Source organism: Ambystoma mexicanum, chromosome 6p (assembly GCF_040938575.1).
Source record: "Ambystoma mexicanum isolate Mex_15411 chromosome 6p, UKY_AmexF1_1, whole genome shotgun sequence".
In the NCBI taxonomy this organism is placed as follows: domain Eukaryota; kingdom Metazoa; phylum Chordata; class Amphibia; order Caudata; family Ambystomatidae; genus Ambystoma; species Ambystoma mexicanum.
Window position 1 is genome coordinate 54,153,764 of NC_090935.1, and position 22,619 is coordinate 54,176,382.

Below are 22,619 nucleotides of genomic sequence, written 5' to 3' on the forward strand. Positions count from 1 at the left end.
ATTGAATATATGTTACATAGTGAATATGCGTGTGTGGTAATTGTTTTCCGGATAACTGTGGTTTAATCGTGTTTTGTTATAAAGGCCTCTAATAAATGTATTTTGATATACATCTGTCTAAGGGTAATCTGTGGCGTTCTACTGTGTGTGCTCATTGTGGGCTTCCGATCACTATCACCCCGCCTGAGACTTAGGCCCTCATTCCGAGATTAGAGGTAGCCATGGCGTGTGGTCAGACCACACGTCCTTTACGGTTCCAGCTAAGGGACCACGGAATTGGGCGGTAAGGGATTACCAGCACCGGTCTCCTTACCGGTGCCCGGTATCCCTTACCGCCCAACTCATAATGACCCCCTTAGTCTTGACTGCCTGCCAAGCTACCTAGATTGGTCTGGCTTGTCCCTGAGGTTCCCCTGTAAAATTCAGTTCTGCCTAAAATCATTCCTACAACGCTCTTGCTCCCTCTCGTCAGCACTACATTAAGAGTTTGGCGGTAACGGAATTATGACCACTTTTACCACTGTGGCGAATTTGGGATGGGTGTTCCAGAAAAAGGGTGCACATTCCAGTGGAAGTAGCACTGGGGAAAAGGCACCAGCATCAAAAAAGAGAAATTCTGCCATATTATACGTAGAAATACTGCCCAATACTGCGAAAATACTGCCAAATACTGCGAAAATACTGCCAAAATACTGCCAAATACTGCCAAAATACTGCCAAATACTGCCAAATACTGCCAAAATACTGCCAAATACTGCGAAAATACTGCCAAATACTGCCAAAATACTGCCAAAATACTGCCAAATACTGCGAAAATACTGCCAAATACTGCCAGAATACTGCCAAAATACTGCCAAATACTGGCAGAATACTGGCAGAATACTGCCAAATACTGCCAAAATACTGCCAAAATACTGCCAAATACTGCGAAAATACTGCCAGAATACTGCCAAAATACTGCCAAATACTGCCAAATACTGCCAGAATACTGCCAAAATACTGCCAAATACTGCCAAAATACTGCCAAATACTGCCAGAATACTGCCAAATACTGCCAAAATACTGCCAGAATACTGCCAAAATATGCGGCAACTCCGCCAAAAACAGAATGCGGTCACCTCCACCCAAAAGGCGGAGGCAAGTGCACAAACGTGAGTCAAATGAAGCCACAGGTGCACCCAATGGACTCAGAAAAGAGATATATGGGCCCACATCACCCCCAAAAACATTTCCCAACACCATGCTGCCACTAGCAGTTGCAAACCTGGAGTTCCAGCATCTCCTGCTCTCCACTGAGTTGCAGAAGCATGAACAGCACGTGCTTTACATATGGATGTCCTCCCCTACCCCCAGGAACGGAGGAATTCCAACTAATCAACACACAGCTGTTCCTGTTTGAATAACATTTATTGCACATCAGTTAATACAATTTAAACTCAGAGTCCAACATGGGACATAATATCTGACGGGATTTACACAAATACAGTATTCACTTATTTTAGTATTTTCCACATTTATAGAGCAAAAGTGCAATTAAGTTCAAACAAAGTGCGAACGTGCTAAGTGCGTGACTTAAAATCAAACCCACGTTATTGATAAACGCATCATCACAAAAATGTACAATGCGCCAATGCGGCCATTACTAAAACATGACTTTCTGATTTTGCAATGAGATCTTTATCGCCTTGGGAGTCCCTTCGCTTTTTTTGGCTCATCGGGTGGTCCCTCCACTTTCTAGGCTGCTGCTGAATTCCCTGTGGTCTATGGTGCATGAACAGCCGCAGTCTAGAGCAGAAGCAGCAGAAAGGCAGAGAAGAGGCCATACAAGGAGAGCGCCCATTCCCCAGGTTAGGCCATGAGAGTGGGCAGTGACTGATGGGCAGCTCATCAGATTATACCGCCTCAACAATTGTCACATCAAAGGTGTGGTTTGTGCAGTAAAGATTTCACCTGAAGGTTCTGTTTTTGAAGCATTGCTGTTACGTTGCAAATGTACCCTACTTTTCGGCCTTAAATCAGTCCTATACAGCTCTTGCTGCCTGTCATCAGCTGTACAATGAGACTGGCCCTCATTACGAGACGAGCGGTAAGTGGAAAAAGTGGTGGTAATGGAATTACGGCCAATTTTACCACTCTGCGGAATTAGGGAGTGGTGTTCCAAAAAAATTGGGCACATTCAACTGGTGGAATTAGCACTGGCGAAAGCAGAGTAGCTGAGCTACTCACCCCGATACAGGATAACCTAAAAAGCAGGAGAAAGATCAGAACAGTACTGCCACCACTGCCGAAGCTTGTGTCAGTGCTGCGCCTTCTCATCACATGCGCCATCCGGCACACTGTGGGCATTCTGAATGGCATGTCGCAGCCCACATTTTCTATAGTGCTTGGCCAGGTGCTGGACAGACTCATGCAGCATGCGCCCTAGCACATCTCCCTGCCCCCCACCCTGACACAGGTGAATGCCACAGAGGCATGCTTGTATGCAGCTGTCCACTTTCACAACATCATCACAGCTCTGGACTGCATGCACACAGGTGACATTGGTAGCCCCCCCAGGCATTGCTCACTTGCTCTGTGCCTTCTCTCGTCATTTCCAGTGTTACGTGAATGACACACAACTCTTCTTCAAGCTCCCATCTTCCTCTTCCCCTCCCCTAGTAGGACCGCTGCTTGCTTTATTATTCATTCTTTGGGCCTCATTACGGGTCAGGCGGTAACCCTGCTGGTGCATCCGGGCTATTACAAGTCCGGCGGCCGGGGAGTCTGGCGCTGGTACGTTTGTTAATCCCCATTCCCATAGAGTCCTATGAGTGGGGACACGGGAGAACTGGCACAGTTGCTTTTTGGGCCAGTGCTACCATGGTAAGTCTGACTACCATGGCCGCTGCACCCGGCAGGGTCCGACCTGTCGGGCACGGCCGCTCCGGCAGGCAGACTTGTAGTTTGCTGGTCCGGAAACAAGGGTGCCGGTGAGCTTACCGGCACCCTTGTTTCCGGACCGCCAACATTGTAATGAGGCCTATTGTCTTTTCCATTGTTTATTCACTCCCTTGTTCCCTTCCCTTTTGCCTTGTGGAACTTTGAAACACTGTCTTGTTTTACAAGCGCCTTATAAACAACCAATAAAATAAAATTAAAATAATTCTACTTCGTTGAATTCTTTTGCGACCAAAACTCCCTATCCCATAGTATGAGACTGTTGATCAATATGTCATGACCAAATGCCAAAATTGCTCATGTTTCTGTAAGCAACACCTATGACCATTGTCTTTGCCTATAGATATCCTCAGCTGCCTTGGCCGATGATGCTTGTCCGGAACCCTCCCACAGCGCAGGGGAAGGCCTGTAAATAGGCACACGTAAGGACCAGGCTCTGCATAGAGCGAACCTTTAGCCTATTGAAGGGGCGTTTCCAGTGTCTCAATCAGACAAAAGGCGCTATGACGCATAAGGCAGACGGGGTGGGAAGGACTGTTGTGGTGTGTGCCATGCTGCACAACATGTGCATTAAGTGACATGTCCCCCCGCCTCCGGATGGCGACATGGCTTCTCCAGAGGATGATGACACACATCACGGGGACTGCTATCTGCCAAACAGTGACCATGAAAAAGACAGGGGCGGACGTCTTGTGCGCCAAGAAGGGATTGGCTATTTCCATTGACCAGATTTGCTTCCACATACCTCATGGAATTGTAGATAGTCAAAAATTAAATTTGTCACAACCACCCACTTATCACTGTCCTCACATCGGTTCAAATATAAATGAGATTTATTTTGTACACAATGAAACACCCGTGCCCACCTACCAATCCCTAACACCAATGCCCCCCACCTCCTTTGTGCCCGGTATGACTGCCAGGTCTATTGCAGTCTTATTTCGGTGCCTTCTTGGGCATGGCAGCTTTCTCTGCCTGTGTGCATGGCACATTCCTTAATGATCACCGCCGGGCAATGCCAGCCAGGGAGCCCTCCGTGTGGATGCAGAGGTGGAAGCCTCGGCCACCGGGCCCTGGATGAGGAGCAGGGTACTCTGCTTGGTTTCTGCACCTGCAGAGATTGCCCCTGTCGGCTCCCTGACCTTCTGGCACTCTACAGTGTTAGCTGCAGTTTCCGCAGAGAGGTGGCAGCACTGCCAGTCCCTGGCCCTTGGGATTCTGTGGGATGAGCCCTGCACTGGACCCCTGATCCCCAATAGGTGTTGGAGTTGCAGCTCAGCTATGCTCTCTATATGCTCCTGGCATCGTTCAGTCATGTTGCACCGCCTCCTTATGGCTTCCAGGGAATGCTGAGGCACACTCCCAGGGGTGTGTACAGGGCTGGGTGCTTCGCCAGGGGACCTGCCTCCCCCTGACCACCTGCATCCACTGGCCCAATGCCATCTTCATCAGTTCCTGTGTCAGAGTCCTCATGCTGGTGGCATTGGATAGACGGGGGAGTCAGGGGCCATGGGAGTGGTTGCCTGTGTCACCTCATGGGTGGCTCCTGGTGGTATGGGTGTCATTTTGTGCCTCCACAGGGGTGGCCAGAGTAGTGGTCTTGGCAGCAGGTGTGGGTGCAGGTTTGACATCTGTGCACCTGTACTGGTGGCAGGTAGTGAGCCCACAGTGGCATCAGCAACAATGCTGGGGAACTGTAGCCACACTTGGTGTGCTGGTGGCAGTGGCGGGTCGTTTTTCCAGGTGTTCTCCTGTGTGTGTGCCATGGCTGCAGGGTTGGAGGTAGAGGCGCCTGCTCCCGTAGAAGTGCCTTCAGATGTACTTAGGCTGGCGGTTCCATGTGTTAATATCCCCGCAAAAATATCCCCATACAAAAATATCGCCATATTTTTGCGGCAATATTAAGGCATGTAACCTGCGGGGGACACCCCCTCAACCCCTGCATTATTTTTAAAGGAGCAGGGACCACCCCCGCAACCCCTGCTCCCAAAAACCCCAAAAATGACCCCCCCCAAAAATATCGCCTATGGCCGTTCCAAACGACCATATATACGGCGATATTTTTGGTGAGGATAATATTACCTGATACCAGGCTGGCTTCATCTCCCTGGGTGGACTGTGTGCCTGTTGGGTGATGAACGATATTCAGTCAGTCGTCATGCAGACTTGTGCATGTCAGTGTAAGTCAATCGTGCATGTTAGGCAGAATCCAGTGCAGTTCCCTTAGGGAGCATTACACCAGATTAGGACTACAGGTGAGAGCAATAAATCCCCTTTGGTATCAGTCTGTACCACAAAGATTTAGTTGGTAGCTGTGGCTGAGCAGTCAGACTTATCTCAAGAGGGAGATGAGCAGTATTCAGGGTTTACACAATAGGTCTACTGAACTATGGCACAAGGAAACACTGCCCAAAGCTTTGTAGTTAAAAAGTAGATATATATATTTATTTTATACACTTCTAAGAAAGCACATGTATCACAAGTATCAAGCAAGTTAAATTAAGTCAATAGAAAAATATACACACTTCCTATATAAATTGTAGACCAAGTGAACCAGAGTGAAAACTGAGCAAAATGGCACAGTGACAACTACACACAAGGGATCCTCTAACAATTTCTCACAAGGGAGGGAAAACACAAGTAATCTAGAAATAGGTTCCTATACACCCTAGCAACACTTCCCATCAGTTGTGACCCAGTTCAGCAAGACAGTGCATCAGTATAGGCAATACTTCAAATGCAAACTGAGCAAAAGGGCATTTCACAATGATTATGCAGTGGGAAGGAAAGGGTAGTTATAAGAAAGGGTTGCACCACACAGTCGAATGGAGAATCAGTCTAGAGAAGGCAGGTCTAACAAATGTGACCAGAGTCAGTAGGCCTGTGCCAGAGTTAGTAGGCCTGTGCCAGAGTTAGTGGTACAGGGCAAGGGCCCAGGAGCAAAAATGTTCTTGTAGCTGCAGTCAAGTCTGGTTAACGATGTTGAAAAGGTGGATGCAGAAAGCGACAGACAATGTTAAGAGAGGGGGGCGACCAACCCAACAGGTAGGTAAAGGATTTAAAACACCTTTAGTGCTACCGCGAAGAAAGGGCGGCCTGGCGGAACAATGTACCTTTAAATGAAGAAGTGGCTCATGCGGTGGCGGTTGTTCCTGGTAGTTCCTGCAGTTCGGGGGATCCAGCAGAGGAAGAGAGGCTCTCATCGTGGAGGAAGGTTCGAGGTACTGCACTACCCAGGGAAGAAACCAACTGCGGTGCTGCCAACGAAGTTTAAAAGATACGCTCCTTTTAATCACGGTCCGGGTCGATAGCTGCTTGGCTATCCGGTCTCCAAGTGCGGGGCACTGGTGATTCGACCACAGCAGGTTCGGGAAGGCGATGTGCAAACTGGTTGGCCCCACCAGCTCAAGGGAAGAATGCTCTTGCAGATGAAGATCTCCTCTCGTTGTTGTGGCGAAAAGTGGTGAGACGCTGCAGCAAGGCTTCACTGATGGTGGTAGTCGTTGAAGATGTCTTTGGCTTCTCTCCTCTTCGGTTCCGTAGTTCCAGTGGCCACGTCCTCAGGACCCTGCTTTTATGCAGAAAGAGACCCATTCATACAGCCTAGCTGTCACTCACAAAGTGGAGTGGTCATCTTGGCGGGAGACCCTCCAGCCTATCAGGATAGAGTGCGACATGGGTTGCTGAGGCAACCCTGTCCAGGGGTCCTACTCCCCCTCCCACACAATGGACCCACCCCAGACTCAGTGGCGCCGGAAGGAGGGCTTCTGGGCAGAAGCCCGCCCAACGGACGAACAAAGGATCCCCGACCTGGGTTAGGATTGTAGAGAAAGACACGAGAAAGAAGTTATATAAAAGTTCTGGCAAATAAACCCTACCGGAGCAAAGTTAATATTAAAATGCACCGGTGGTATGTTAGAGGCTGTTAGAAAAAGTGGTAGCCTCGTACAATGGGAAAATCCCATAGAGAAATATTTGCGGTCGAATATTTTTGGGAGTAACCACTGCTACCAGCCAGAAACTTTAGAGAGAGGGACTTTAAGGTACCCCCTCGAACATGTACCTAGGGGAAAAACTATTAACCCTTTCCTGTACCTCCATAGTAAGATGGGTTGTACTGGTTAAGTTCATAACAATTGACTAGTAAAGCAATGGGGACTTTACATGCCCTGGGAGACAGTAGTCAGTCCCAGGGTATGGAGTTTATGATTGGGGGTCACTACGACACCCCTGTGTCACTACACTGAGGGTTCTGTGTAACACATGTGAATAAAGATGGTTCCTATGGGGTTGAGAAAGATCCCATAGGCATTAAACACAAAAATAGCCTAGAACACACATAGCATAAATGCCTAAGAGTGGGAAAAAGAGTCTCACTCTTAGCAGGTAAAAAGAAACAAACCCTTCAAATCCAGCAAAGCTGCTGGGCGACTCTATAGGTAAGGGAAATTAGCCATAGAATGAGAATTCTCCCTAACAGTGCACTATAATGAATTCTGACCGAGACACATGGGGTTACCATGGGACAACATACTGGAGGATGTGTACTGTACTATATCTGCATATGGCCTCTGAGGCACACATACCTTTCAGGGTGGGAGGGCTGTTTTCTGTGTGACATGGTGCTAGTTGTGGAGTCTCATCTGTGGATTTCTCAGTGGCGTCAGCAGGGGTCATGGTGACAGTAGGTCATCGAGTAGCATACATTGCCCATGCAAGGTTGGAAATGGGTGAGGTGACATGGGGAATTTCCCCGCCACATATGTACGCCCATATTGTCAGTTGGCTTGATCACATGGCATTTACATGTGTCGGCCAGTCATTGGTGTTAGTGTTTACTATGTGGGTTAATTGGTTTTATGGTGTATCAGGGATGGATGTGGGCTCAGGGGGCTTCTATATATTGGCACATGGCCATGGTCCGCTCTGCTGGGTGCATTTAATGATTGCATGGGGTCACATGTCCATATATCAAATGATGCATTTCTATTTGCACAGTCATGTGGACATGGTGTCCCACCTTCGATTGCACATGCATGTTGCTGCTGTGCCATTGGCCACAGTGCTATTTGGTAGGTCACTGGCCTGGGGATTGTGCCCATCTGACTATGCAGACAGCCCCATGCATAGGCTATGCTGTCAGGTCATGCATTGTCATTGAAGAGGTGACGTTCATACTCACCAGCCTCAGGTGGACTTGGTGCTCCCACTTCGGCTACTCCTATGCCCTTGATTATTTGTATTATTATTATTATTATTATTATTCTTATTCTTATTGTATTTATTGAGCACAGACCGAGCTTCTAGAAGCAATGGACGGCTTTACAGTTATACACCAATACAGATATATAAAGCAGCGCTTTACAGAGGTGTACAACATTACAGATGCATAACAGAGTGCTGTTCAGTGGTAACAACAGAACAGATATACGCATACACAGCAGGGGGTAGGATACAGGTGGGTGCAGAGGAGGGGTACAGCTGTACCGGGTGGCTGGGAGGAGAGCAGGGTGTCATCTAGTGAGTAGGTGGCACAAGGGGCGACGTTATGGCCTAGGTGTTGAGGAGAGACTCCTTGAAGAGGTGGGTCTTGAGTTCTTTTCTGAATTGTAGGAGCGTGGGGGCGAGTCTGATGCCAACAGGGGGGAGGTTCCATAGTCTTCGGCATAGGCAGAGAAGGCTTGCTTTCTGATCCTTTCTTTTTTTGCAGCTGCGGTTTTCAAGTCTGCATGTGTCCTGGCTTCTGGTGGTTCACTGTCCGGCGGAGATGCTGAGTTTCTCCATGAATTAGCTGGGTGACTTGAGGGCGACTGCCTTATAGATGATGCAGCAAGAATTAAAGGTAATTCGTGCATGCAGTGGGTTTGCCTTTCCACAGGAGGGAGAGCTGATACCAAGTTGCCTGAGTTTTCATAGCTACGTGTGTCTTGAAGAAGAGGTGTTTGTCAATGTTGAAGCCGAGAGACTTGGCGCAGGAGGTGAGCTTGGGTGAGAAGTATGCAGAGTTCATGGTTGATAGCCAGGTCTGTATGTCTTGGTGTTCGATGTTGTTGGTGAGGAGTAGGAATTCAGTCTGGGAGGGGTTGAGCTTCAAGTATGCACTGGACATCCAAAACTGGATCAGCGAGAGGCAGGTTTTGAGCCTATAGATGTCTTGATGGAGTTGATCTTGAGGTATAGCTGTGTGTCATTGGTGTATTGGTGGATGTGGATGTTGTGTGTGGCTAGGAAGGCTCCCACTGGCTCCATGTATAGATTGATGATAACTGGGAAGAGAATGGAACCCTGTGGGACTCCACAGGTGACGGGTAGCATTGGCGATCTAGAGGAATCCATCTGAACAAACTGCTTGCGGTTGGTGAGGTAGAAATTGAGCCAGCGTAGGTCACAGTTGCTGATCCCCATGCACTGATATAGGGTGTCCGCAAACGCCTGGTAGTCTACTGTATCGAAAGGGGCCGAGAGGTCGATTAGAACCAGGAGGCAGGAATGGCCGTTGCATGGATGTTGCAGCCTTCGTGGACAAGGACGTATAGGACGTGGGTGGAGGTGGGTGTCAGCAAGGTTTGGTGATGAAGATGGCATAAAGGTTGTGTGTAGTGATAAGGTCGGCAATGTCTGCTGCATGGGGTATAGCTGAGTGGACATTGGCGAGCATCAACGTTCATGTTGTGCATGGTGAGGGGGTGTTGATGGGCTGGAGGGTGATGTGGGTGAGGTTGCTGTATCACGGAGTCCATGACGTAGAGGAGGGGAAATGTTGTTGGTGTTACCCAGTGATAATGGAGATGGCCTATGTGGACGAAGGGAGAAAACACAAGTCGGCGTGTGATTACCTGTTGTCTGAGCAGGGGTTTGGCCCCCGAGTTCTCCCGGTCTGCACAGGTCCAAACAGGAATTGCCCTTTTCTTCGTCTGCCCTTAGTCAGATGACCAGGCGAGAGACATCCTTGATTGAAGAGTTAAGGGCAGAAAGGAAGAGGCAAGGCTAAGAAGGTGGGTGGGGCTTAGGGCAGGTGACCTAGATCCACTGGCACCTGGTCACTAACTGCAAGCAAAAGAGGCTGGAGGGCTGCTTAAGTACAGAAAGAGGGTGGGAAAAAAGCAACGTACCAACAGTTCAAGTTGATTGACAGGTGGGCAGGGCTTAGACCAGGCAACCTAGAACAACTTGCACCTGCTCACCAACTGCAAGGAAAGGAGGTTGGAGGGGTGCTTAAGTAGGGAAAAAGGGTAGGAAAACAGGAAGGCGCCAACAGTTTAAGTTGATTGACATGTGGGTGGAGTTAGGCCAGGTGACCTAGATTCACTTGCACCAGCTCACCAAATGCCTTCCATGTGGAGGAAGATGCTCACCATGTCCTCCCATGGCATGAGTTTGACTGGCTCCACAGTGCCACTGCCTGTGGCTGTGTGCTCCAGCTGGTGGATGGACAACAGGCTGCAGATCCTGGCCTTGAGGTCATTTCACCTCTTCTGGCAGTCCTCGTTGCCTTGGTTATGGTGCCAACTCCCACCATCTTCTCCCTTATGTCAGACCATGTGGCATTTTTCCACTGGACTGAGGGTTTGCGTTGGTTTGTCTTGAACAGCTCCTCTGCATGGGTCACAACCTCATCAGCAATGACCTGCAGCTCCACCTTGCTGAATTTATTGCTTTTACAGCTACATTTCGGTCACTTTTTCCTTGCCTCTGTTCTAGGACGAGATTGCCACAAATTCTGCCTTCGGATAGCAAAAGGAAATGGGTGATTCAGGATAGTATTTTTAAAGATGGCTGCCGCAGAACTTCTTTCCGCTCAATGCTAATTCCGCCGGCGAAATTGGCATTCAGTTATTTCTCCAATGTTCTGGTAGTAACAGTAGTTCAACCGAAATTTGGTGGAATTACCATCCGTAGTTGAAGTTCAGTGGTTATTCTGATGGACACCAACGCAGTATCAGTAATTCTGTGAGGTGGAATTACTGGCACACTTACTGCCGAACTCGTAATGATGGCTGTTGTGTCTTATTTTTATGATAATCTAGATGCAATTTGATTAGAGATTTTATTCTGCCGAGGCTGGATCCCTGATTCTCTGTAACCTACCAAAATGTATTGGAGGACTTTGGACGTATGCATCGCTCAGATGTTCAGCTCTGACAGTCAGAGGACAACTGTCTGGCTCTCCTCAGGACCGCTTCAATCTTCTTCTACCTTTTAGGCAGCCTTCTGCTCAGGGAGGAGTACTGGTGGCCATTTCTGTTAGTGATAATATTAGGATGATGTTCGAAGGTGGCAGTGTAGGGGTGCTGGTCCATTTGGAACTAATGACAGCTTTCAACAATGTCAGCCATTCCACCCTGCTGGGTAGTGTGGCGAGATGGAGTAAGAAGGCTGGCAAGATGGTATTTTATGGCTATAGACCTTTATCTAAAATAAGAAAAGAACTTGCCTCTCCCTACCTCAACACAAAATAACTTGGGTGCTCGTCATGGTGTAGGTCAAAAGAAACCAATATACCTTCCTCTGTCCAAACCAAGAAACAAAGGGTTCAATGAACGTTGTATTCAAACCACCAGGAGAATGGCTCCTTTCTCCTGATGAAACAAATCCAGTCTTAGGCTGACTTAACTGCAGTCTCTTGCAATAGGGTCTAGTTTTTCAAATGTACTCAGACCAGAAAAATGCTCTTTGGAGATTTTCCCTTGATAGTTCTCAGTACACATTTCTTTTTTAGAAGTCTCATCACTTACTACCAAGGATTTTCATATAACAGAGTGTCACCACTGTGACGAGAGAGATTACTGCAGAGGAATACTTGGCTCTCAGTTTTCGAACTATCAGTACTGTGACAAGGGAGATTACTCCTGAAGAATACTAGAATCTTGGTTCTCTTGGTATCACTACTGTGATGAGAGAAGTCACTCCTAAGGAATACTTGATTCTTGGTTCTGTTGGTATCACTACTTTGCCGAGGGAGGGTTCCATGTAATAATGTCGCCACAAAAATCTCGCCATGCAAAAATATTGCCGAAAAATTGTCATTTTTGTGGCGACATTATTGCATGGAACATGCGGGGGACACCCCCACAACCCCCAAACTTTTTTTTGTTCTTTTTTTAAAAAAATAAATGTTTTTTTTTTTGCCCCTGTCACCATATATATGGTCACCCAAATAATATCACCACAACATTTTCCCGGCGATATTATTTACGGCGACCATATATATGGCGATATTATTACCTGATACCCGAGGGAGGTCACTCCCAACAAATACTTTACTCTTGAAGTTCTGTGTATCACTACTGTGATGAGGGAGATCACTCCTGAGTGATTCTCGATTCTTGGTCCTTTTGGTATCTCTACTGTGATGAGGGAGATCACTTCTGAGGGGTACTTGACTCTTTGGGCTCCCTAGACCACACCTGGCATTCCCACAACTCCCGTTACCTGCATCTTCACTGGGGAGTGCTACCGGTTCTTCGCGGGGTCCCAAGTCGCTGTTGCTTCTGCATGCATTTAGCATGTGTTCCTGGTTTCCTCCTCTGTGGTCTGTGCACCTCTGCGGAGCGATTGCTGTGGTGCCTCTGCATGTTTTGTTAACCACACGGTCCACTCCATAGAGGCCATGCCAATGTTGGATTGTTCCTGCTTCTGTCGGGTGCCCTCCAGCTCACATAATTCCTTTTGGCCTCTTCTTCAAAAACCGACTATCTCTCAATGCTTCAGATAGCATGGGTTTCAATTTCCCAGGCCTTGCAGGATGGATGACAGCTTACCTCGCTGTTCTTCCTGCTCCCGAAACATCCTTAGTCCTTCCTCTGTCTTTACTTTATGATGCTCCCCACCACTCCAGCGTAGCGTCAATGTTTGTTGTCAAATCCTTTGAAGTTATCTCCATGCCTCCTAGTGGCTACCTCGTCACAGTTCTTGGGTAATCCTTTCTACTGTTGTTCTGCATGTTTCTTTGGTTCCTCTTCATCTCGGTTCTATCTGGTCTTGCAGATGCAATAGTAGAGACTTCACAATAACACAAAGTAGTAGTTTCAGGTTGGGAGGAGGAAGGGTTCAACAGGGCCACAGCTTCTGGGAACAAGGGTTTTTGGGAGGTTGATCACAGGACGGGAGTCCTTATCCTCATGAGGGGAGTCCCTCCCTATGTGGTCCCCCTGCTTTTCACCACCCCTAGGGGATCTACTGGGTAGCGGCCTCACCTCCCTAGCCTCCCTAGCCTCAAAGGAATGGGCTCCCCATGAGTTGTCACAGTAGCCTCTGGGTGTTTGGCATCAGTGGCACAGTGCTGAATTGGCTCTGTGCCTTCTTGTCGTACTGCGGTCAGACTGTCGCATTGGACACCTTCGATTGATATCTTTCTGGATTAGCTGTGGGGTTCCACAGTCCACAATCTCCTTGCTGCTCTTCTAACTCTACCTCAAGCTGCTGGCCAAAATGCTGCATTGCTTTGGAACAGACTTTTACACCTACACTGATGAAACACGCATTCCGCTATTTAGTAATTGTGTTCAAGCGTGATTAAAACCAGCCACCTGCATTTGTTTAGAATGGTTAGAAACAGAGATTTAAGCCAGGAATGACCTCATATCATGTATATTCATTGATCATATTACTTCATACATTGGCTTTAATATTCATTCAGCAACAGACCTCAGACCGCTGTGGGTCTTTTATTGCGTGGGCTGTGAGCATCCGAAAAATGAAATGAACACAAGCATGTTTTAAAGCCAATATGTTCAAGGCATCTAGGACCACATAGTAGTCCCTTGATGACATCATATGAGAAAGCAGGTAGGACCACCCATGTCCCTCTCAATGACCTTACTGGTAGGCTAGCCATTTGCGAAACATGTTGGACTGTATTTGAAGATATAGCACATATGCAATATACACTAGTCTTTTATGAAGGTCTGAAAACATTTGTCAAGCATTGTGCAAAATGGTTGGTGAGCTACAGAAGGTTGGTCTTGCAGATAATCTCCAATGTCAGATTCAATACAGCGGGAGTCTGCAACCTTTGAATCTTAAGAGGTTGTACATTACAACTTCCACCAGCCCCACCCAGCACAGACAATGGTGAGGGATCATGGGAGTCAGAGTGCAAAACATGGAGCGGAAGGCCAGCGCCAAACCTCGGCACTAAAACAATCACAATATACTTACTTCCAGGACATTAGCTCCTCTAGTCCTGATAACCCTGTGTCCTCCCAACATGGAAGTGTTTCTTAACCTCGTTAACTCTTGGAGGCCACCTGCCCTAACATTTACCATTTGACATGGCCAATGGCTACCTTTTGGTTTGTTATACTGACAGTAAGTAGTCTGATATATGAAGGTACAATGATTTCAGAAACTGTTCCTTCTCATGTATGTTGTATTCTTTGGCGGTCTGGTGCAAAGTCATATTTGCACTGCCCAAATTTCTCCTTTGCATAGGGGAATGTTTTTACAACAGAGTCTCATTGTGGTAAATGCTCATTCAATACAGAGTAACTCTGCTGTGTGAGAATACCATGTTGTAAATGGACAATATCTTTAAACGCAAGTTTTGCACCTGAATCCACCCTTATATGCAGAAACATGCTTTTTAAATGTTGCCTCTCTCTTACTTGCTCATGTGATCTACTGTACCAGTGATATCATTGATGCTGTCATATGTGATGACATCAGTGATATCATTTGTGATGTCATCAGTGTGCTTGGGGGCTTCATAGTTGAGGTGGCATAGATTCCAAAACCTTCCAAATTTCAGGGGCTGGTGGCATTAAATCAGCACCTTAAAGTCACTACAATTATTCACTGAATTTCAAGGGTTTTGTTGCACTGAACCTATTCATCTTAACTGTCCCTCAAAGACAGTTTTTCACAGAATTTCAAGGGTTTTGTTATGCTATACCTCCCACCACTTGTAATTCTGCCTCTGTTCTTTAGCTACGCAACATTGGGTTTATCAAGTATTTCATCTTTTTTTGTACATTAGATAAGATGGTATCACTAATTGTGTACTGTGACGAGGAACATTGATGTGGTGGTAGAGGCAGTGTGATGAGGCAGAGTGAGGTGGTAGTAGTGCGGGCTGTGATGAGGAATAGTGGGATGGTCATAGTCACGTACGGTGATGAGGAGGAGTGAGTTGGTGGTAGTGGGGTACTGTGACGAGGAAGAGTGAAGTGGTGGTAGTGGGAATACTGTGATGAGGAAGAGTGAGTTGGTGGTAGTGGGGTACTGTGATGAGAAAGAGTGAAGTGGTGGTAGTGGGAATACTGTGATGAGGAAGAGTGAGTTGGTGGTAGTGGGGTACTGTGATGAGAAAGAGTGAAGTGGTGGTAGTGGGAATACTGTGATGAGGAAGAGTGACATGGTAGTAGTTGGGGGATGTGAGAAGGAAGAGTGACCTGGTGATGGGGCACTAAAAAAACGAGAAGAGGAATAGTGAGTTGGTGGTAGTGGGGTACTGTGACGAGGAAGAGTGAGGTGATAGTAGTTGGGGACTGTGATGAGGAAGAGTGAGGTGATAGTGGTGGCATACTGTGATGAGGAGGAGTGAGTTGGTGGTAGTGGGGTACTGTGACGAGGAAGAGTGAAGTGGTGGTAGTGGGAATACTGTGATGAGGAAGAGTGAGTTGGTGGTAGTGGGGTACTGTGATGAGAAAGAGTGAAGTGGTGGTAGTGGGAATACTGTGATGAGGAAGAGTGACATGGTAGTAGTTGGGGGATGTGAGAAGGAAGATTGACCTGGTGATGGGGCACTAAAAAAAACGAGAAGAGGAATAGTGAGTTGGTGGTAGTGGGGTACTGTGACGAGGAAGAGTGAGGTGATAGTAGTGGGGGCTGTGAAGAGGAATAGTGGGATGTTCATAGTGAAGGACTGTCACGAGGAAGAGTAAGGTAGTGGTTGCGGGTACTGTGATGAGGAAGAGTGACATGGTAGTAGTGGGTGGATGTGACAAGGAAGAGTGATGTGGTGATGGGGACTATGAAAAGAGGAATAGTGAGTTGATGGTAGTGAGGTACGGTGACGAGGAAGGGAGGTGGTGGTAATTGGGGACTGTGATGAGGATGAGTGAGGTGATAGTAGTGGGGTTCTGTGAAGAGGAATAGTTGGATGTTAATAGTGGGGGACTGTGACAAGGAAGAATTCAGAGGTGGTAGTGGAGTGCTGTGTTGAGGAAGAGTGAGGTGGTGGTAGTGAAGGACTGTGATGAGGAAGAGTGATGTCGTAGTGGGAGTGGAGCCAAAACAAAGAGGTGATGGCTGGAAGGTTTAGAATTGGAAGGTTTAGAATGAATCTTAACCACTGGCGTTGCTCTGGGAAACCCTCCAGACCATCGTTCTTCGCCTGCCAAGCCATTACAGAAATGGAAAGACCACATGCAAATCAGGGTTGGTCCCACCTCAAAAGGGGCAGTCCAGCCCGGACTGCTAGGTCACATCCCTTCTGCATGAGACCACAAGCATCCCCAAACATGTTCCGGCCTTGTTGGGCTTCATCAGTGAGGAGTAGCTTGGGTCTCTAGGCCCAGCAGGCAAGGGACCCACGTCTGGGCATACCTTTCCCACTTGGGGTGACAAAGCAAAAACAAAGAGTTGATGGCTGGAAGGTTTAGAATGAATCTTAATCACTGGCGTTGCTCTGGGCAACCCTCCAGACCATCTTTCTTCGCCTGCCAAGCCATTACAGAAGGGGAAAGACCATATGCAAATCAGGCTTGGTCCCACCCCAACAGGGGCAGTCCAGCCCGAAATGCTAGGTCACATCCCTTCTGCACGAGACCACAGGCATCCCCAAACATGTTTCGGCCTTATTGGGCTTCATCAGTGAGGAGTAGCTTGGGTCTCTAGGCCCAGCAGGCATGGGACCCACATCTGGTCATACCCGTCCCACTCGGGGTGACAAAGCAAAAACAAAGAGGTGATGGCTGGAAGGTTTAGAATGAATCTTAACCACTGGCTTAGTGGGAGTGGAGTACAGTGATGATGAAGAGTGGCATGGCAGAAGTAGGGGACTGCGACAAGGAAGAGTGTTGTGGTGGTGGGGGAATGTGAAAAGGAATAATGAGTTGGTGGTAGTAGGGTACTGTTATGAGGAAGAGTGACACAGTGCTATTAGGGAACTGCGATGAGGAAGATTGGGGTGTGGTCGCGGGGAACTGTGATGAGGAAGAGGGATGAGTTGGCGTAAAGGTAAAATTAAGAAATTAGTCCCATTGGAAACATACAAGAAAAGACTAGATGAAATCTCACGAGAAATGGTGGAGTTCAAAGGTTTTTGCACACAGGAACGCATGACGAGGATGCGTAAGGACCTGGTTCAATTTTCTCATGAAAATGCATTCCAATATACTAAAGAGGGGTATGTGTCCCCCTATATATCTCAGCTAGGACAACAAGGACAAAGGGCGAACACCTCATTCAGCTCTGGAAGTTCAAACGGAGGAGGGTTCAACAGAGGAAATGGACAAAGACCTTATAGAAGCCGTGGTCGCCAACAAAGAGGCAATAATCGTAACAGGAGACCCCTCCGAAGGGGGGGGGAGCTTTAAATCAGTTTACCCTGGGACAACAACAGCCACCTCTGCAACAACAGCAACGCACTGGCAGTATACCCACGGTATATTTTTTAGACGAGCGCACAATAGGAGACAATTGGGACCTAGACGAGAGGAGAACAAGGAGCAACCATCCTTATTAGTCAACCTGTCGACATATCAACCAGAACCTGTGGAAGAATTGATCTTGAATAAAGGCTTAGGTTTTGTTCCCACAGCAAAGTACGACAGCTTTCGAACACATGTAGAAATTGAACAATTACTGCGGAAGATCCATCTGAAACAATTTTTTGCCGACTAACACAGTGACAAGAAAAACAATGAGAGTGGGCTACGTAATAGATCCTCTTTTGACGCCCCCAAAGCAAGCCACACTCCCGAAGCCATAGTCTTCGCGAAAAGAGTGTGGAGAGATTTGAAGCTCCTTGAGAGCACACCTCCAGGTCCTACATTTCAAAATCTCAGTAGTACAGAGAGAGCAGCTGTGAAAAGTCTGGCTAGCAACAAAAACATAGTGATACGTAAAGCAGATAAGGGGGAGCAGTTGTAATTCAAGACAGGATAGCTTACATTACCGAATGCAACAGACAATTGGAAGATACAAATTTTTATGCTCGTATTGAAACTGACCCCACCATGAGATTGTCGGCCTTGATACGTAACAAAGTGGACAAAGCATTTGAGAGAGATTGGATTTGTAAGCAGGAACATGACTACTAATGTGTATCGGAACCATCCATCCCGAAATGTTACACTCTACCTAAAATACACAAGTCATTGACGAACCCACCAGGCCGTCCGATTGTGTCAGGCACCAGCTCGGTATTGGAACCCCTTTCCAAACTAGCCGATAAGTACCTAAATCCGTTTGTTCTCACTATGTACTCCTATATACAGGATACCACTGAAGTGATTAATTGTGTGGAGAATATGAGCTTTGACCCTAAAACACAATTATTAGCAAGTCTTGACATTATAGCTTTGTATACGTGCATCCCACAAAAAGAGACCCTTGATGTTCTTGAAGACGTTCTTTTAACCAAAAGAACTACAGACTCGACACTGAACAGTTTTATCTTATGGTGTGCCGAGATGGTACTCACCAAAAATTACTTTTATTTTAACAGCAAATTGTACCATCAAGTCCATGGGACGGCAATGGGCTCACCTGTAGCCCCGACAGCAGCCAATTTATACGTTGAACATTTATCCTCTCTCCAATCCTTTTTTTTACCAAGATCGCCTTATGAAGGAGGTGTTATGATCGTGAAGACGAATCATCCCGTTTTTACTTACTTCAAGATGGCTACACCGGGGTGTGACAGAAGATCAAGCAACGGTCTAGTTGTTCCTCCTCTTCGAGCAACGCAGGATCCGGAAGTCACTTCCTCTTCGGTATATCAGCCGGGAGATCCTGAGGACCAGTGCGTTGCTACTCTCATAGGAGTACCCAAACGCTTAGTGAGTTTAGCGATCCTGCCTTACGATCTATCCTTGTTTCCCATTCCTTTTTATTCATTAATTTATCCATCCTTACCTCCGTTTTTGTTCTTCCATCTGTCTACTTACAGCCTTCAGCAAACAATCAGACCGAGGCATTTGAAACCGAAATCTCCAAGACACGCCCTCTTTGTGCGCGAATTATCACGGTTTCGTCTCACGTTCCCTTGGCAGGTAGACTTTCCATCTAGTTCCATTCTCTTGCTACCATCCATTATAATTCTGCACGGTTTAAGTATCTTACTTGTTATTACAGCTCAGTCCTCTACATTCGAAAGGCCGGTTCTTTGCCTCAGACAGTTGAATGCCTTCACGTAAGGGACATATCTTCTTTTTCTGTCTTATCCTCCTTCAACCTGTATCCCTTCTAATCTTGTGTTTACCTCTACAGTATTGAGAACATACAGTCTCTTCTTTCCCTGATACTAGACATTTCTGTCTAGAGATTCTTATGGTAATTTCGATCTTTTCAGTACACTAATAGTCCTGGCTGTGTCCTTTCACTCTTTCCATCCTGAAGCTGATTCCTGTGTCTCTATTTTCAATACCTCTTCAGCATCAAAACAGCAAGTAAGGAAACATCAGAAATTCGAGACGGATCTCCAGTCCCTTCCTGCCCGTCTCGGTAAAACAACGCTCCCCAGCAACTCTTCCCAGGGTTTTTTCCCCCCGTGAGGGTTTCCCTGTTATCTCTCCGGTGGCCAAGTTTAAACTGGGCTCCGGAGGGGTCTCCAGGGGGATTTCTATAATCTGCTGGGAAACCGATTGATATTCCACACTTTATCCTTAAAACCTCCTATACCCGATTGGAAAGGATCCAATCATTCATCCTGGTTCAGGTAGGAGATTCTACGTTCCATTTTTGTTGAAATATATAAAGGCTGAATCATTTCCAAAAACAAGGTTGTCTTGATTATAACAGGAGGTTTATAGATGACATTCTCATTGTTTGGGATGGCTCAGAGGAATCGTTTGCATAATTATTTCAATGGATCAATCATATGAATCAGTTCCTTAAATGTACGTACACCTGCAGTAGAGAGAAAATAGATTTCTTGGACATCACCATAGAGGTGAACGAATCTAATACCACTCTGAAGGTTAGCCCATTTCATAAACCCATGGACTGTAATGCTTTGTTGAAATTTGACAGTTGCCACCCTAGGCACACACAGGAGAACTTACCGTTCGGACAGTTCTTACGCCTGAAAAGAAATAGTACCCTCAATCTCACGTTCCTGACAGAAGCAACACAATTGAAATCGAAATTGGAAACCAGGAGTTACCCCCCGAGGATAATTAAAAGGGCTTTCAAAAGAGCTAAACATAACAACAGGGAGGACCTTTTAGAATATCACCAGAAAGACCCCACCACACACAAAATTGTTTTTGTCAGCACCTTTTGCCCTAGATCCAACCAGGTTACCAAAATAATACCAAAAAACTGGCACATTCTGGCTGGAGGTGAAGGCCCTTTAGATTCCCCTATGTGTGCTTATAAAAGAACTTCCAACCTGAAAGAATTGCTTACGAAGAATGATATCACAACGAAACAAGGGCATGTGACAAGTGTTACGGAAACCTGAGGTCTTCCAACCATCACGGGACACTCTCCATGTGGTCATTGCGTCAATTGCAAATACACTAAACACACAAAAGAAGTCGACATAGGCTTAAAACATCCTTGGACACAAAATCAATTCACTAACTGCAACTCCACCAGTGTGGTATATGCTATATGGTGCCCATGTCATAAACTCTATGTTGGAATGACAGAAAGGAAAGTCAAAAGTCGGATTAGTGAACACAGGAGTTGCATTAAAAGGAAGAATATTGCAGCCTCGTTAGATAATCATTTTATTATTATGGAACACAGCCCAGATGAGATACAATGGACAGTATTATGGCAATTAGATAGGTCCAAGGCAAATGATAATATAACAGACAAACTTCTGTTCACAGAGAAATGGCTGATATTTCTCACGAGGTCAGCAATCATCAGTCTCAATGAACAATCAGATTGGCATTATAGCATGCCTGATACCTCTAATTGATTGATGTCTGATGAGAATCGAGTTCTCATTACAATGAATGTCGTTTGTTCCATTAGATCGGCTGGGTTAGCTAGTTACACACCTGCTTAATGCTTCTCTGTTTGCACTCTCCGGTTTATATCATTTGGCTACTTTTCCGAACATGTGGCACCGCGATTTTCAAACCACGCTACGCATTACGCCTTACCCACTATGTTTGATTTTCCAGCGTTGTGTCCATATGGATCGTTATTTTCATTACGTGTATCCCGTTTTGGAATCCTTACACTTCGTTTCCATCACTGCGGAGGCCGATCACCTGACCTGTCACGTGACCGGCAGACCACACCCCGGCTTCTACTTACACTTCCGGGTGCTTCGTAGTGCCAGTATAGAGGTGACAGTGTGTACGGGAGGAAGAGATTGGGAGTTCTCTCTACCGGCGACTGATTGGCACCTGGTAAGCCACGGATTGCGCTCGATGTTGCTTCTCTCTACTCTTGGATTTTGTAAGCAGTAGCGGTTGCTTGAACAGCGTGGTACAGCTGACTCGTTGTCTCTCAATTGTTGTGTTGCAGAGCCGCGATATATTTTTTACGGCAGTAAGGCAATTGGAAAAATTTCCACTTGAGGCACAGTTCGAACGCGAACAAGACTTAGCGGTCGAGCGAATTATTACCTCCCCCACGGGTAGGTCGTCTTGCTTGCACCATTTGCACCTTTCTAGCACACATCACATGCTTGGGGCAAATGGGTAAACCCGTGGTGTTATACCATGTTTTTGGATTTCGAGAATGCAAGCTCTTTGTTTCTTTTGGGCTCACGTGGGTGTCTTATCTCACAATTATCAACACAGATCCTTGGCTAATGGTGGCAGGGTCTGACAGTCATGTGGTGTGCATTCAGCATACATTTATAAAAGTTTTTTTTTTTTTTAACCATTTTTATTTTAACAAACAACACACCAAACACTACAACCTTTTTTTAAGGGCGGTCACAATCAGTAGCAAAGCATCATATTATACAGTCTCTGTCCTTCCCCTTCCCTCCCCACAAACTTGAGCCGTCTCATCCGTGCCATCTGCGTAAACATTTTCCGGAATCTCAGTGCTTGTCAACTCATCTGAGTCTTCTGTTTCGTGAATGACCTGGTGGGGATTTGCCATTGAGGCCACCAGTTGCCTCCAAGCTATCAGAGGGCCCACTTCCTCCTCTCCTCCTCTAGTGACAGCTTCAAACCATACCACAGTTTCTGCTTCTGCCCATCTCAGGAGGTCCGCCCACCACATCTCCACTCTGGGCCTATGGGCCGCCTTCCAACACATTGCTATTCTATGCTTGGCTAAGATGTAGGCCAGGTCTTTCATCTTGCTGACTTGCTTTGAATTACGTGGCCTAGAAAAAACCGCAAGCATGCATGCCCAAGCAGACCTCACGTCAAGCACCACCCCCCCGCTAGCCATCTTCGTCCTTACTTCTTCCCAGAATCTCTGCACCTCAGGGCAGGCCCAGAACATAGGCAGCAACCCTGCCTCTTCCTCCCCGCACTTGAGGCATTTCTGAGTAGCCGAGCCTCCAAATCTGGCTATTCTTCCGGGGGTCA

The 22,619-nt window shown here is 46.8% G+C and overlaps 1 protein-coding gene across 1 annotated transcript in view; it reads right to left on the minus strand.

The window, feature by feature from the left end:
• The window catches only part of LOC138510659 (long-chain-fatty-acid--CoA ligase ACSBG2-like), a 508,494-nt gene that overhangs the window by 230,349 nt on the left and 255,526 nt on the right, over positions 1-22,619 (minus strand). The gene's annotated exons all lie outside the window — the stretch shown is intronic.